The following is a 12,552-nucleotide window of genomic DNA, read 5'->3' as shown; positions in this document are numbered from 1 at the left end:
CGTTCTGAAGATAAAATCCGTTTCAGTAGCTCCAAAAACTGCAGAAAAGGGGTCTCATCCAGCATTCCATTTCATGAAACTGCAGAGGCCAGATATGGTGGTTTTTAACAAGATCAAAGCTGCCCTAGGAGAAGCTCCTTTGGTATCGGCCATTAGTGAAGACAGTATATCTACCAGGAGAGCTTAGGGATTATGGGTCTGTCTCACGGATATGGACAAAGTCAAGTATCCATTCAAAATCTTCTCAAATAAAGTGAATGGATTGTTCTTATTAAATTCCATGATACGAAAAAGCACTGAGTTCGCTGAAACCTTATTCGAGAAAAAGAGAATGTTAATCTGGGAAAATAAACTACCAGCAATCGAAGCCACAAGAATGAAGACGTGCAACATGTTGCATGTTGGGCAATGGCATAACCATCTGTGCCTTTGCTGCGAAAAATAAGAAAAGCCCTTGTTCGGGACAAAAGAAAAAAAATTAGGAAAGACAACTGGAAATCACATGGCCGACAAACCATAATGACCAATAGCTGGAAAGGACAAGGCAATGACGAATGCAGTGACATCATTCTAAAAGGACAAGATGATGACGGAAGCAATGACATCATCAAAAAATCAAGTTGGACTCCGAGTTTGCAGTCCGTGGATGCCTATAAATAAAGATGCAATGAAGCAGAAGGGAATCATCATAAAAACTTCTCTTACTCTTCATAGCATTAGAATTCTAAGTCTTTCAATCTTCTGTAATACTTCTCCTACTCTTTAGTCTTTCAGTTTATGAGAATTTCCCCAGCAAGTCAAGTCCTCTACACCATGAGAGGCTAAATAGTTGTTTCCTCCAATGGAGGAAAATATATATATATATATATAATATTCTCTATAATTTCTTCAATAAAAACAAGGCTTCTATTCATCCTGTTTGTCCAAAATTCTATTAAGTCCCTATATTAGAATTTCTTTTACGCCCTAAGGTAGAAAACGAAATAGGGTTGTGCTGTTGGTTGCTGAAGGAGCCAAGTGCCTGCGAACCATCCACTGCGACAGTGTGGTTGGAGGAAGTCCATAAAATCGAGGACTTGGAATACCCGAAAACCAAACAACCAAAGCAAGGAATGAATTTATGGGGTCTTAGTTTATTTTAGAATCATGTTGGGCCTATTTTTGAGCATAGGGTGTATCTAAAATTTGCAAAGAGACTTGATTAAAGGACCAATAGTGTTAAAATCTGGAAACCAGAGGACCATAACTGTTGACCATAAAAAGCATGGGACTAGAAGTGATAGGGCCTTATCTAATAGGACCAAAAATGCCATTTTGCCAAAAATATAATAATGTTAACCTCGTTCCATAAATATACATATTATATTTATCCCTATAAGTATAAAAGATATAGGAAAATATTAAATGGGTGGCGTAGTTATTATTTTCTAAGGTCAACATTTTACATCCTAACCCTAACAGAGATGGAATAGTGTAAATAGAGAATTTTTATGGTAATAATACAAATGTAATATGTCTAGATAAATTCTTGATTTCTTACCACAGACGACTCTTGAAACAAGTTAAAGCCACCTATTTGGCCCTTATTCTGAAGGTCCAGCATCCTACACTTGTTGCGGATTTTCAGCCTATTTCGTGTTGTAATGTACTTTATAAGGTCATCACCAAGATCTTATTACAAAGAATGAGCGGCGTATTGGAGAAGATTATTAGTCCATCGCAGACAAGATTTGTTCCTGGGCGTTCTATCAGTGACAATATCCTCCTGGCGCAGGAACAATTTACTAGCTACAAATAGCAATGACTACCCCCTCGATGTGCTTATAAGGTGGATCTTCGAAAGGCCTCTGACATTGTCGAATGGGATTTCTTACTCGCGGTTCTTCAACTTTTTGGATTCCCAGGTCAATTTATGGAATGGATAGAGGAATGCATTAATACCACCTCGTTCTCGGTAGGGATTAATGGAAAACCTCATGGCTATTTCACATGCGCACGCGGCCTACGCCAGGGAGATCCCATGTCTCCATACCTATTTGTCTTGGTTATGGAAGTACTGAATCTTATTCTGCAGCAGCTAATAACCCAGACATGTGGTTTGGATTCCATTGACAATGTGATGCTATGAGACTGGTCCAACTCGGCTTTGCAAATGATTTATTGTTGTTCTGCAAAGCGGACATTGAGTCTGTCACATTACTAAAACATGGTTGGACCTATTCGGGGATATGTCTGGGCTTCGGGTTAGCCCACAAAAGAGTCACCTTATTCTATCACGTTTCACCGAGGAGTTACATGTACAATAACTAGAGGTGATAAAATTTGAAGAGGGTCACTTACCGATGAAGTATTTGGGATTGCCTCTACTATCTTCACGGCTTACACTTACAGACTGTAAGCCACTCCTCTTGAAACTGGACCAAAGGATTCTTAGTTAGGAACACCTTTCTCTTTCATACGCTAAATGGCTTCAAATTATCAAAACCGTCCTGACTGCATTAAATGTTTATGGGACCTTAGCGTTCATATTGCCTAAGGGTGTCACTAAGGAGGTAGAGAATCGATTTAGGGCCTTCCTTTGGAAAGGAAAATCGAATACTGGGTACGTAAAAGTGTCGTGTGAGCAAGTATGTCGGCCTATAGAGGAGGGAGGTCAAAGGCTGCGAGATGTATCTACCCTCAATCGAGAGCTTATGTGCTCAAAACTCTGAAAAGTGATTAGTGGAGATAGAACATCAGTATGGGTCAATTGGCTTTACCATATGCACCTCCGTATGAATTCTATTTGGATGATTGGGGACCGGGGTTCGTGGGGGTAGAGGAAACTACTTCGACTACGCCTCCTTCTACGGCCATTCATTGAGTACCGGATTGGGGATGGGACATGTTTCTACTTGTGGCAGGATCCATGGAATGAATTCAGACCTCTTATCCAACGTTTCCCGAGGGGTCCACAGATTAATAATACTTGGTTGACGGATAGACTTAGTGTGATTATTGAGGACAGTGGCATTCGCCGTATACCACGGATACAAACTTCTTAGAGAATTTTCATATATTGCCCACTATCTATGGCGGACTGAACATGGAGATCACTCCATAATCCAACGGCTACTTGCATTCTTAGTATGCTGAGACCTTAGGTGCCCAAAGTAGGCTGGTCTTCACTATTTTTAGGTCCCTTTCAAATTCACAGGCATACATTTGTCATTTGGTTGGCTATACTCGAAAAACTCTCTACCTTGGACAAACCATGGCTCTCTCACCTGGTCCCACAAGTCGCCTAATACCTGTGGACGACTTGCGGGCGACTAGGGGATCTCGGCCAGCACGCAGTGATGTTGGAGAGCAACCCTGTGCGCAACTAAGAGCTTAATGTGCGAAGCAGAGTGCTTTTCCTTGGAGATGCGAGAAAAGTGCACTCCTCGGCCCTTTGAGTGTTATACTCTTGGGATAAGAGATTATTTTCTTAAGCCTATTATAAGGGGGACATGATGCGGTGAGTTCCAGCCGGTCCTCCATGTGCACGATGGCAGTAGCATGAGAAGACATCTGCCGATACTACCGAGAGGCTCCGTGTGACATGCAAGGTTGCCCCGCAGGCTGCGAGATATCAGGGGCAACGCTCTCGTGCGAATGAGTGATCGAGGCAAGCATTCGAAGATCTTGTGGTGCAACTCATGGAATGCGCTAACGAGTTCTAGCCGTCTATGGGGGTCCGTTGGCTAAAGATGAGCGATCGTGGGACGACGCCGCACTGTGGGCATAGTGTGAAGCCAAAGCCGAAAGGCAAGAAGGCATGTCAGGCATGCCGTACGGGAGAACAGCAAGATGTCCGCATATTGATATAGGCCTCGGATTTATGATGCGGTCCTACTCGGGCGAGGCATGGAAGGCGGCCATGACGAGGGCGAGCACCTAGGATGTACCGAGTGAGTGTTGGGCATGAGACGGGCGTTGCGGGCGCATGCGTAGCGCCGTAATGCCGAGGTGGAGCGAGGATGCTCCTGGCCATTGACCAATGCGCCAGCAGGTTCCAAGATAGTGTGCAAGACGCTAAGGCACGAGCCTCGAGAGTCTCAACGAGCATACAGACTGTCGCCATACTCTGATATGTGCGAAGGCTGGTCGAAGGTTAGGCGTAACCTTAGACGCCGCACAGGCAAAAAATATATGAGAATTACATTCTGCTACATGATAGAAGAGCAAACCTGTGACAGTTGGTATCAGAGCCTCGTTTCCTTCATGGGGCGAGGTGAGTTGCGAGCCTGGAGGATGAGAACTTCCAGTTGACGAATGACATATGAGCTCTACGAGGTGGAGGCGAGTTAGCATCTGTTGAGACCATCAGTCGAGACAAGATCAGACCGTTTCACAACGACATGGTTTTGGGGGATATCTACCGGAGAGAGTATGTCGGGTAGAGTCCTTTGTGAGCGTTTGGGCTGCTTCAGAGAGCAAGCGGCTACGGTCCAACTTCGTTATTGTTGGCAGATGTGTGAGCGTCGCAGATATATGGGGCGAGCTGTCAACTGTGGTCCAAAATTTCTCTTCGGCAGATTGATATTCAGACTTCAGAATTCACTTGGCTTCCCTAAGCGAGAGGGGGATAGGCCGATGCGTCGGGTGGACTACGAGAGCCATGTTTGTGAATGGGGCGAGCTGTCAACTGTGGTCCAAAATTTCTCTTCGGCAGATTGATATTCAGACTTCAGAATTCACTTGGCTTCCCTAAGCGAGAGGGGGATAGGCCGATGCGTCGGGTGGACTACGAGGGCCACGTTTGTGAAAGAGGGTAGCAACCATGTGTGCGGAGTGCCGCAAAACAAGAGGCGGTCTAAGCAACAAGGCCGTTTTGGTGGGCAAGATACCACCTTGAGCTGAGAGTGGTGGATGAAGGGCCACTTTCTCATTAGGCTGAAGAACCCTCTTGCAAGGAGGATGTGCTGAATATTCAGGAGCTGAAGCACAGTTGCACATGAGGTGTGTGGAACAAGCCACCCTTGGTGTTGCGAGGAGTGGACGTTGAGAGCCCTTCCTTTGAGGGCAGTTGTCAGTGCGAGCTGTGTGTGGCCGAGCAGAGTTGTGGGATGAAATGCTATTGTGGTTGATGAGGGTGCGTTTAGTGGGAGACGACATGCTTCAAGAACCAAGGAGCATAGGCATCCGTTATGTGAGAACCACAACTTGTCCGGAACTTGAGTGGGAGTAGCCTACTAAGCCGTGTGTTGGGTGCTCATCAGGAGCAACATTCCTCGACAGGATTCTAACACCATATTATGGGCTCTTTTGTCTAAGATTTCCGAGGGGGACTATCAAGGGGAGCAGCAGGCTTCATTGATACCAGGAGCAGCAGGCTCCATTGACGCCATGAGCGGCATGATGCGCTCGGGTAGACACTCGAGTGTGGCTTGATGCGCGTAGGTCAGAGTACAACCAGGCTGGGAAGCGAGAAACCCCAACCTATTTATGGCAGTTGAGACGGGAGTTGAACATCCCATTCTTGTTCGTGATCAGACTGATGCGGGACTTGCATTTTGACTTGCTGCCGGTCGGGGATTCGGAGATCCTATCCTTGCAGTTGCAGTCAGGCGCTCGGGACGAGACAAGAGATTGTGTTTTGCGATCAAGCTAGGAGAGCTTGATCGTCAATCAGATTTGGGGCAGGGGTCCCATTACCGTCGTAGGTTGAGCGCAACCCTTTTTAAGAAATGTTCGGTTCACGAGCGGCGTGGTTCCGACAATTGGACAGGCGGCCCATGTTGTGTTTGCAAGTGTTTAAGTATGGTCTATCATAGGGGCGGGTTTACGTGTTTCCGAGGGCGGCAACACCTCGAGTGGGGGAGAGAATGTGAAGTGTGAAGCTGCAAGGACTCCACACTTCATCGTTCCAAGATCAATCTGAGTGTATTCGAGGCACTATTTTAAGGGAGAACACAGACTCCACACTTCCTTTAGTCCAGATCAATTCGAGTGCTTTGGAGGCACTATCTTGAGGAGCATTCGAGATTTCAGAGGTGCACTTGGCAAGACTTGGAACACAGTTGAGAGAGCCGGGAAGAGTAGAGCCAGGCACAGACTTTCGAAGAGAGTGTAAAGCCAGGCACAGATTTCCGACTTCAGCTACATTGAGAAGAGAGTGTAGAGAAAGGCACAAACTTTTAATGTTAGTGACACTGTGGAAGAGAGTGTAGACGAGTACACACTTCCAGCTTGAGGCGATCCGGCGATGTATAAAGGCACTGCTTGTTGAGAGCTACCCGCCACCATAGGAAGAGAGTGCAGAGAGAGGCGCAAACTTCTGTTCAAGTTTAGTGCTGATTGAGTGCATCAGTGACACTATGTTTTGTGGAGGAGGAGCTTAGCATCGCCTTTGAGGAGATCTCGTGTTGTGCGGAAGAGGCATTTCACGACTAGAGCGCTCGAAAGAGCAGGAGGTCGATCTGGTGTGGCGAGATACTGAGTGAGAGTATTGGGCACCGCATATACCTCAATCCTTCATGTATGTGTTGACGAGGACGTCAACAGATCAAGTGGGTGAGGATCTCAGAGGTCGCCTTTGACCTGTGGACGACGTGCGGGCGACTAAGGGATGTCGGCCAGCATGTAGTGATGATGGAGCGCAACCCTGTGCGCAAGTAAGAGCTTAATGTGCGAAGCGGAGTGCTTTTCCTTGGAGATGCGAGAAAAGTGCACTCCTCGGCCCTTTTAGTGTTATACTCTTGGGACAAGAGATTATTTTCTTAAGCCTATTATACGGGGGACATGATGCGGTGAGTTCCAGCCGATCCTCCCCGTGCACGAAGGCACAGTAGCATGAGAAGACGTCTGCACTAAATAAGCATCTCTTGAGGGCATGATGGGGGCCTTCAAGAGCCGGCTCTAGGCAGCTCGTAAGAGGAGCGCAGAGTCCCCGAAGGGCTTGAAAACCTGACGGGCAGCATAGGGCCAGGATGGCCTACGTTGGGCGCCAATACTGCCGAGAGGCTCTGTATGACGTGCAAGGTTGCCCCGCGGGCTGCGAGATATCAGGGGCAACGCCTCTTATGCGAATGGGTGATCGAGGCAAGCATTCGAAAACCTCGTGATCCAACTCATGGAATGCGCTATCGAGTTCTAGCCGTCCATGGGGGTCCGTTGGCCAAAGATGAGCGGTCGTGGGACGACGCCACACTGTGGGCATATTGTGAAGCTAAGAAAGGCAAGAAGGCATGTCGGGCATGTCGTGCGGGAGAACGGCAAGATATCGGCATATTGATATAGGCCTCGGACTTATGATGTGGTCCTACTCGGGTGAGGCATGGAAGGCGGCCATGACGAGGGCGAGCGCCTAGGATGTACCGAGTGAGTGTTGGGCATGTGATGGGCGTTTCGGGCGCATGCGTACCGTCGTAATGCCGAGGTGGAGCGAGGATGCTCCTGGCCATTGAGCAATGCGTCGGCAGGTTCCGAGATAGGGTGCGAGACGCTAAGGCACGAGCGCCGAGAGCCTCAGCAAGCATACGGACTGTCGCAATACTCTGTTATGTGCGAAGACTGGTCGAAGGTTAGGCGTAACCTTAGAAGCCGAACAAGCGAAAACTATATGAGAATTACATTCCGCTGCATGATAGAAGAGCACGCCTGTGACACCTGGGCAGTGTCTGTATCATATGTGATGATGATGCGATAGAAACACATATACACTTGTTTTTTCATTATAGATATTCTCGGAGGTGCTAAAGGGTGATTTGGCAGACCCTTAGGTTTGATTGGCTTAACGGTGATTGGGTAATGGATGTTTTGTTGGCAGCAATGAAATGGAAGGGTAAGGATTTCATTTCTGGATCGTACCTCGCCCTTTTGGCTGCAGCTGTTTACCACATTTGAATTGAAGGCTACCTTCGCCGGTTTGATAGAGTGGAAATTGATGCTCCAATCCTTGCTCCCCTCGTTATAGGGGATGTGCGATATAGGATCCTTAGTGCTGACTTATCTTATTCTGCTAGCTCATGTGAAATTTACTGTTTATGGAGGATCTTTTAGCTTGTCAAGGGGGATGCTTAGCATTGCAACATGTTGTATTGTACCTCTGTACTTCTTTTACTTAATTAACTTTGTATTTATAAAAAACAAAATATGTCTTAATAAAGTTTAATTTTTAAGATTATTATCTAATTGGCAACTCAGACAAAATGTTCTTTCAGTCCCAATAAACAGAGGTTTTCGGACATCTTTTGATCAATAATTTAATAAAAAAACTACCAACATGAAGGAAATGGTCACATGTAATTTTTCGACCATAATTTGCCACCAAAATATTCTGTGTCCAGTTCTAAAATTATTTCTTTCAAAATGAATAATAAAGAAATTTTAAAAATATAACTACTAGAGTTTGAGATAAATTTTAATTATCATACTGTTTGAAAATAATAAACTTTAACCACAAATTAAAATAAAAAAAGGTATAGTTTTTCAAAATATTAATTATTATATAAATAATAAAATATTTTTAAATTATAATTATTAGTATTTTAGTGTAACTTTTATTTTAATAAATAGTTACAAAAAATTATAATAAATAGTATCTAAAATTAGAGAACTTATATCTACATATAAATCAAAATTTATTTTTAAATTATAATAATAGCATAATAACGGCTGATCTACATCATGGTTGGATAGATAAATGCTCGAGTTTTAATTGGGTGGATAAACATCAAAAGCTAGTTACGATAAATAGAAATTCTAGATATTCTTTTTAATACAAAAATAATAAATATTTTTTTTAGATTATAATCATTTGTATAAAAAATGGTGGGAAAACATTTTAATAAACATTTACCACAAATTAAAATAAATAACATCTAATATCTTAGATTATTTGTAGTTGAACTCTTCTCATTATTTTTTAAAATCGGACTTGTTATTGGGTTTGAAAATATTTTAATAAACTTGATCATATTATAATAAATAAATATCAGTGAAAATTAAAATGTAAAATAATAATATTAACCTACATAATATTAAAATTCAAAGATTTTTTATTCATGGTTCTATCATTATAGAGAGATAATAAATATAGAATATGTGGATCCTTTCGGTTTCTCCAAATTTTTCTTAGAGATATCTCGTTGTCCTTTATAGAGAGATAATAAATATAATCACTAAAGTACAAGAGGCAACTGATGTGTGATTAATGAAGAACGCTAAGGAAATACCAAAAAAGCCCTTCATTAAGGGCATTTCTGCAATTTAAGCGGGGATCCGCGCCTTTTCCATCGGTCGGGTCGAATAAGACCCGACCCGAATCCATCTGCCTTCGAAGACCCGGTCAATTATAACCGTCTGATCATGGACGCTGGCCAGTAGGATAGGGCCACGTGGCTGGCCAAATCTGTCCTTCTGAGCCCTATATATAGACCCGAAACGCCGTAATTAAAGGTAACTGTTCTGCATTTATTGAGACCGCATCTTGTTATCGCACACTTTTCTCTCGATCAACCTAACTTGAGTGTCGGAGGGTCATTGTCGGGGACGTGCCCGACGAGCTCACATTTCTTGTCTTTTTCTCAGGGAACCCAAAATCTGATCTTGAAAGAGTCAGCTATCTTCGCTGAGATCGTTTCTCGAGATCGCAAATTTCGACCGGATCAGTTAGCGTCGTCTGTGGGAACATCTGAGAATTATTATCATGGAAGGTTCATCGAGGAGAAACGCCAGAGAGGAGGAGACACCGAGGAAAGGAGGAACGACCATTCAATTAACGAAAGAAGAGCTACAAATAATGATAGAAAAAGCTAGCAAAAATGCCATTGTGGAGTATGAGAGGAGAACCGCGATCCTGGTGGCCAAAGAAACCGCAAGGAGGAAATTGTTCGAAAACACCGAACCCCAAAGAGAGTCGCGGGTGCATGGTGAGCCAGAGCACAGAACTAAGAAACCGGTCTCATCAGACGCAAAGTCCAGCAGTCATGCTCGGTCAAAGAGAAGAGAACCCGTGATCTCGCGAGCAGAAGTGGAGAGCGTGGGGAAACAAATAGAAAGCCTGAACAAGCAAATTGACGAACTGAAGAAACGAGGAGAAATAGTTACGCACAACAAAAACTCCCTTTTCAATAATGACATTCTGGTTCAAGTGGTGGAACCGGGGTTTAGAGTAACAGATTTGCCAAGAAGCGATGGAACGAAAGATCCTTATGAACACGTGGGAGCCTTTGATATGATGATGAATCTGTACGGACAGCCAGGTCCCATAATGGCCAAATTATTCACTACTACGCTGATGGGGAAGGCGCAAGAATGGTTCACTAACTTGCCCGAGGAAGCATCGATTTGCATGAACAGCTTGTTCAAAAATTCTCTTTCCATTTCGCAAGCCGAAGAAAGCAAAAGAGGTCGGCCACCCATCTCTTTACTATACGACAAAGGGAAGATGAGACGTTGAAGAGTTTCGTGGGGAGATTTAACAACGAGATGATAGAAATCCAGGATTTGCGCATTGACATGATGGTTAGTATCCTGATCCACGGATTGAAAAAAGGCCCTTTCGCATCCGCGCTCGCACGCGACGCGCCAGGCGATGCTGAACAGCTGATGGCTCTAGCTCAGAAGTATATTGACGAGGAAGCGATGAACGCGAGGAAAGATTATGAGCGAAGGGAACGCGAGTAGTTGTACAGGCGACCGAACGATACAAGGGAAGGTGTAGGGAGTAAGCCGAAACAAGATAAGCCTAAAGAGCCAAAGTATCAGCCCAAATACCACAATTAAACTCCATTGCTGATGTCGCGGGAGAAGGCTTTAATGATGATCGAGAATGCTGATGTTCTCAAATGGCTAAGGCACACCAAGTACACCCCCTCCAAGAAATTTTCTAACAAGTATTGCAGGTTCCAAAGGGAGAGAGGACACAATACGGAGGAGTGCTTTCAGCTCAAAGATGAAATTGAGAGATTGGTGAGGCAAGGATACTTCTGGGACCAGGTCCCCCCGAGATGCAAAATCAGTAAGGATTGAACAAGGAGAAGTAGGTCGAGGAGCCATGATCGAAATCCTAGGTCCTCGAGGTCAACCCAGGTCCAACCCACCGGAAATAACCCGCCAACAAAAGGGGTGATCTACACTATCGCGGGAGGTTCTAGCTCGGGAAATTCGAACAGGGATAGAAAAAGATGTGCTAGAACCATGAGCTCGAGCAGAGGAAGGGAGTTCGTGCTGAAGGTCGAGGAGGAGGAGGCAATTTCTTTCAACAGTTCGGATAAGCTCGAGGAAAGTGGGGAGATGAACGATCCAATGGTCATCAAATTGGATATTGCAAATTTCACGGTTCACAAAGTCCTGGTGGATAGTGGAAGTTTTGCGGACATCATCTTCAAAAGTGTGATCAATAAGATGGGCTTGGGGAACATTCGGTTGGAGCCAGTGAAAACCCCACTAGTCGATTTCGGGGGAAGCGAAGTGGCGTCCTTAGGGATGGTCGAATTGCCAGTGTCCATGGGTGATGAGCCCAAACGAAAAACTACGATTGTGAAATTCTTGGTAGTGGATACCCCGTTCGCGTACAATGTGGTTTTAGGTAGACCAGGTTTGAATTTATTCAGAGTTGTCATCTCCACTTACCACATGAAAGTCAAATTCCCCACGGAGCACGGGATCGGAGAGGTCGCATGCGACCAGAAGGAGGCTCGCAAATGATACAACTTGTCGCTGAAGGGAGAGCCAGCACAAAAGAAAAGGAAGGTCAAAGAGGACGTGGAACCTCGACCCTATGAGGCTGAACACTTAAAGCCTAGCGATGAGTACAAGGTTGTGCAGCTCTCGCCTGATGAGCCGGACAAGACTACAAGGATAGGAGCGAGCATGAAGTAGAGGAGATGGCCATGATCAGCTTCTTAAAAGAGAACGTGGACGTCTTCGCATGGAGCCCGTCTGACTTCACAGGCATCAACCCTGAAGTGATCGTGCACAGGTTGAACGTAGACCCAGCCGCGCGACCGGTGCAACAGAAAAAGAGGTCGTTCGGGAGCGACAAGCATGAGATCATACGGAAGGAGGTGGCTAAACTGCTCAAAGCTGAGTATGTATCAGAAATCCAATACACTGATTGGCTTTCTAACGTTGTACTTGTTCCCAAATCCTCCGGGAACTGGCGGATGTGTGTGGATTTCACAGATTTGAACAAGGCTTGCCCGAAGGACCCATACCCATTGCCCAGAATTAACGTCATGGTGGATTCCACAGCCGGGTTCGAGATGTTCTCAATGATGGACGCCTACCAAGGGTATCACCAGATCTATATGGCGGAAGAAGACAGAGATAAGACCTCTTTCATTACTGAAAAGGGAATTTATTGTTATAACATGATGCCTTTCGGTTTGAAGAATACAGGAGCAACATACCAGCGGTTGGTGAACAAGAAGTTCGGTGACCTGCTCGGAAAGACAATGGAGGTTTATGTCGATGACATGCTCGTCAAGAGCAAGTGGTCGCAAGACCACCTCGCAGATCTTGCACAGGCGTTCGGCATCATGAGAATGTACGGGATGAAATTGAATCCGGACAAATGCACCT

The sequence above is a fragment of the Sesamum indicum genome, unplaced genomic scaffold (assembly GCF_000512975.1).
Source record: "Sesamum indicum cultivar Zhongzhi No. 13 unplaced genomic scaffold, S_indicum_v1.0 scaffold00141, whole genome shotgun sequence".
Lineage (NCBI taxonomy): Eukaryota > Viridiplantae > Streptophyta > Magnoliopsida > Lamiales > Pedaliaceae > Sesamum > Sesamum indicum.
The sequence above is the reverse complement of the archived record's forward strand: the minus strand, read 5'-3'. Positions refer to the sequence as shown.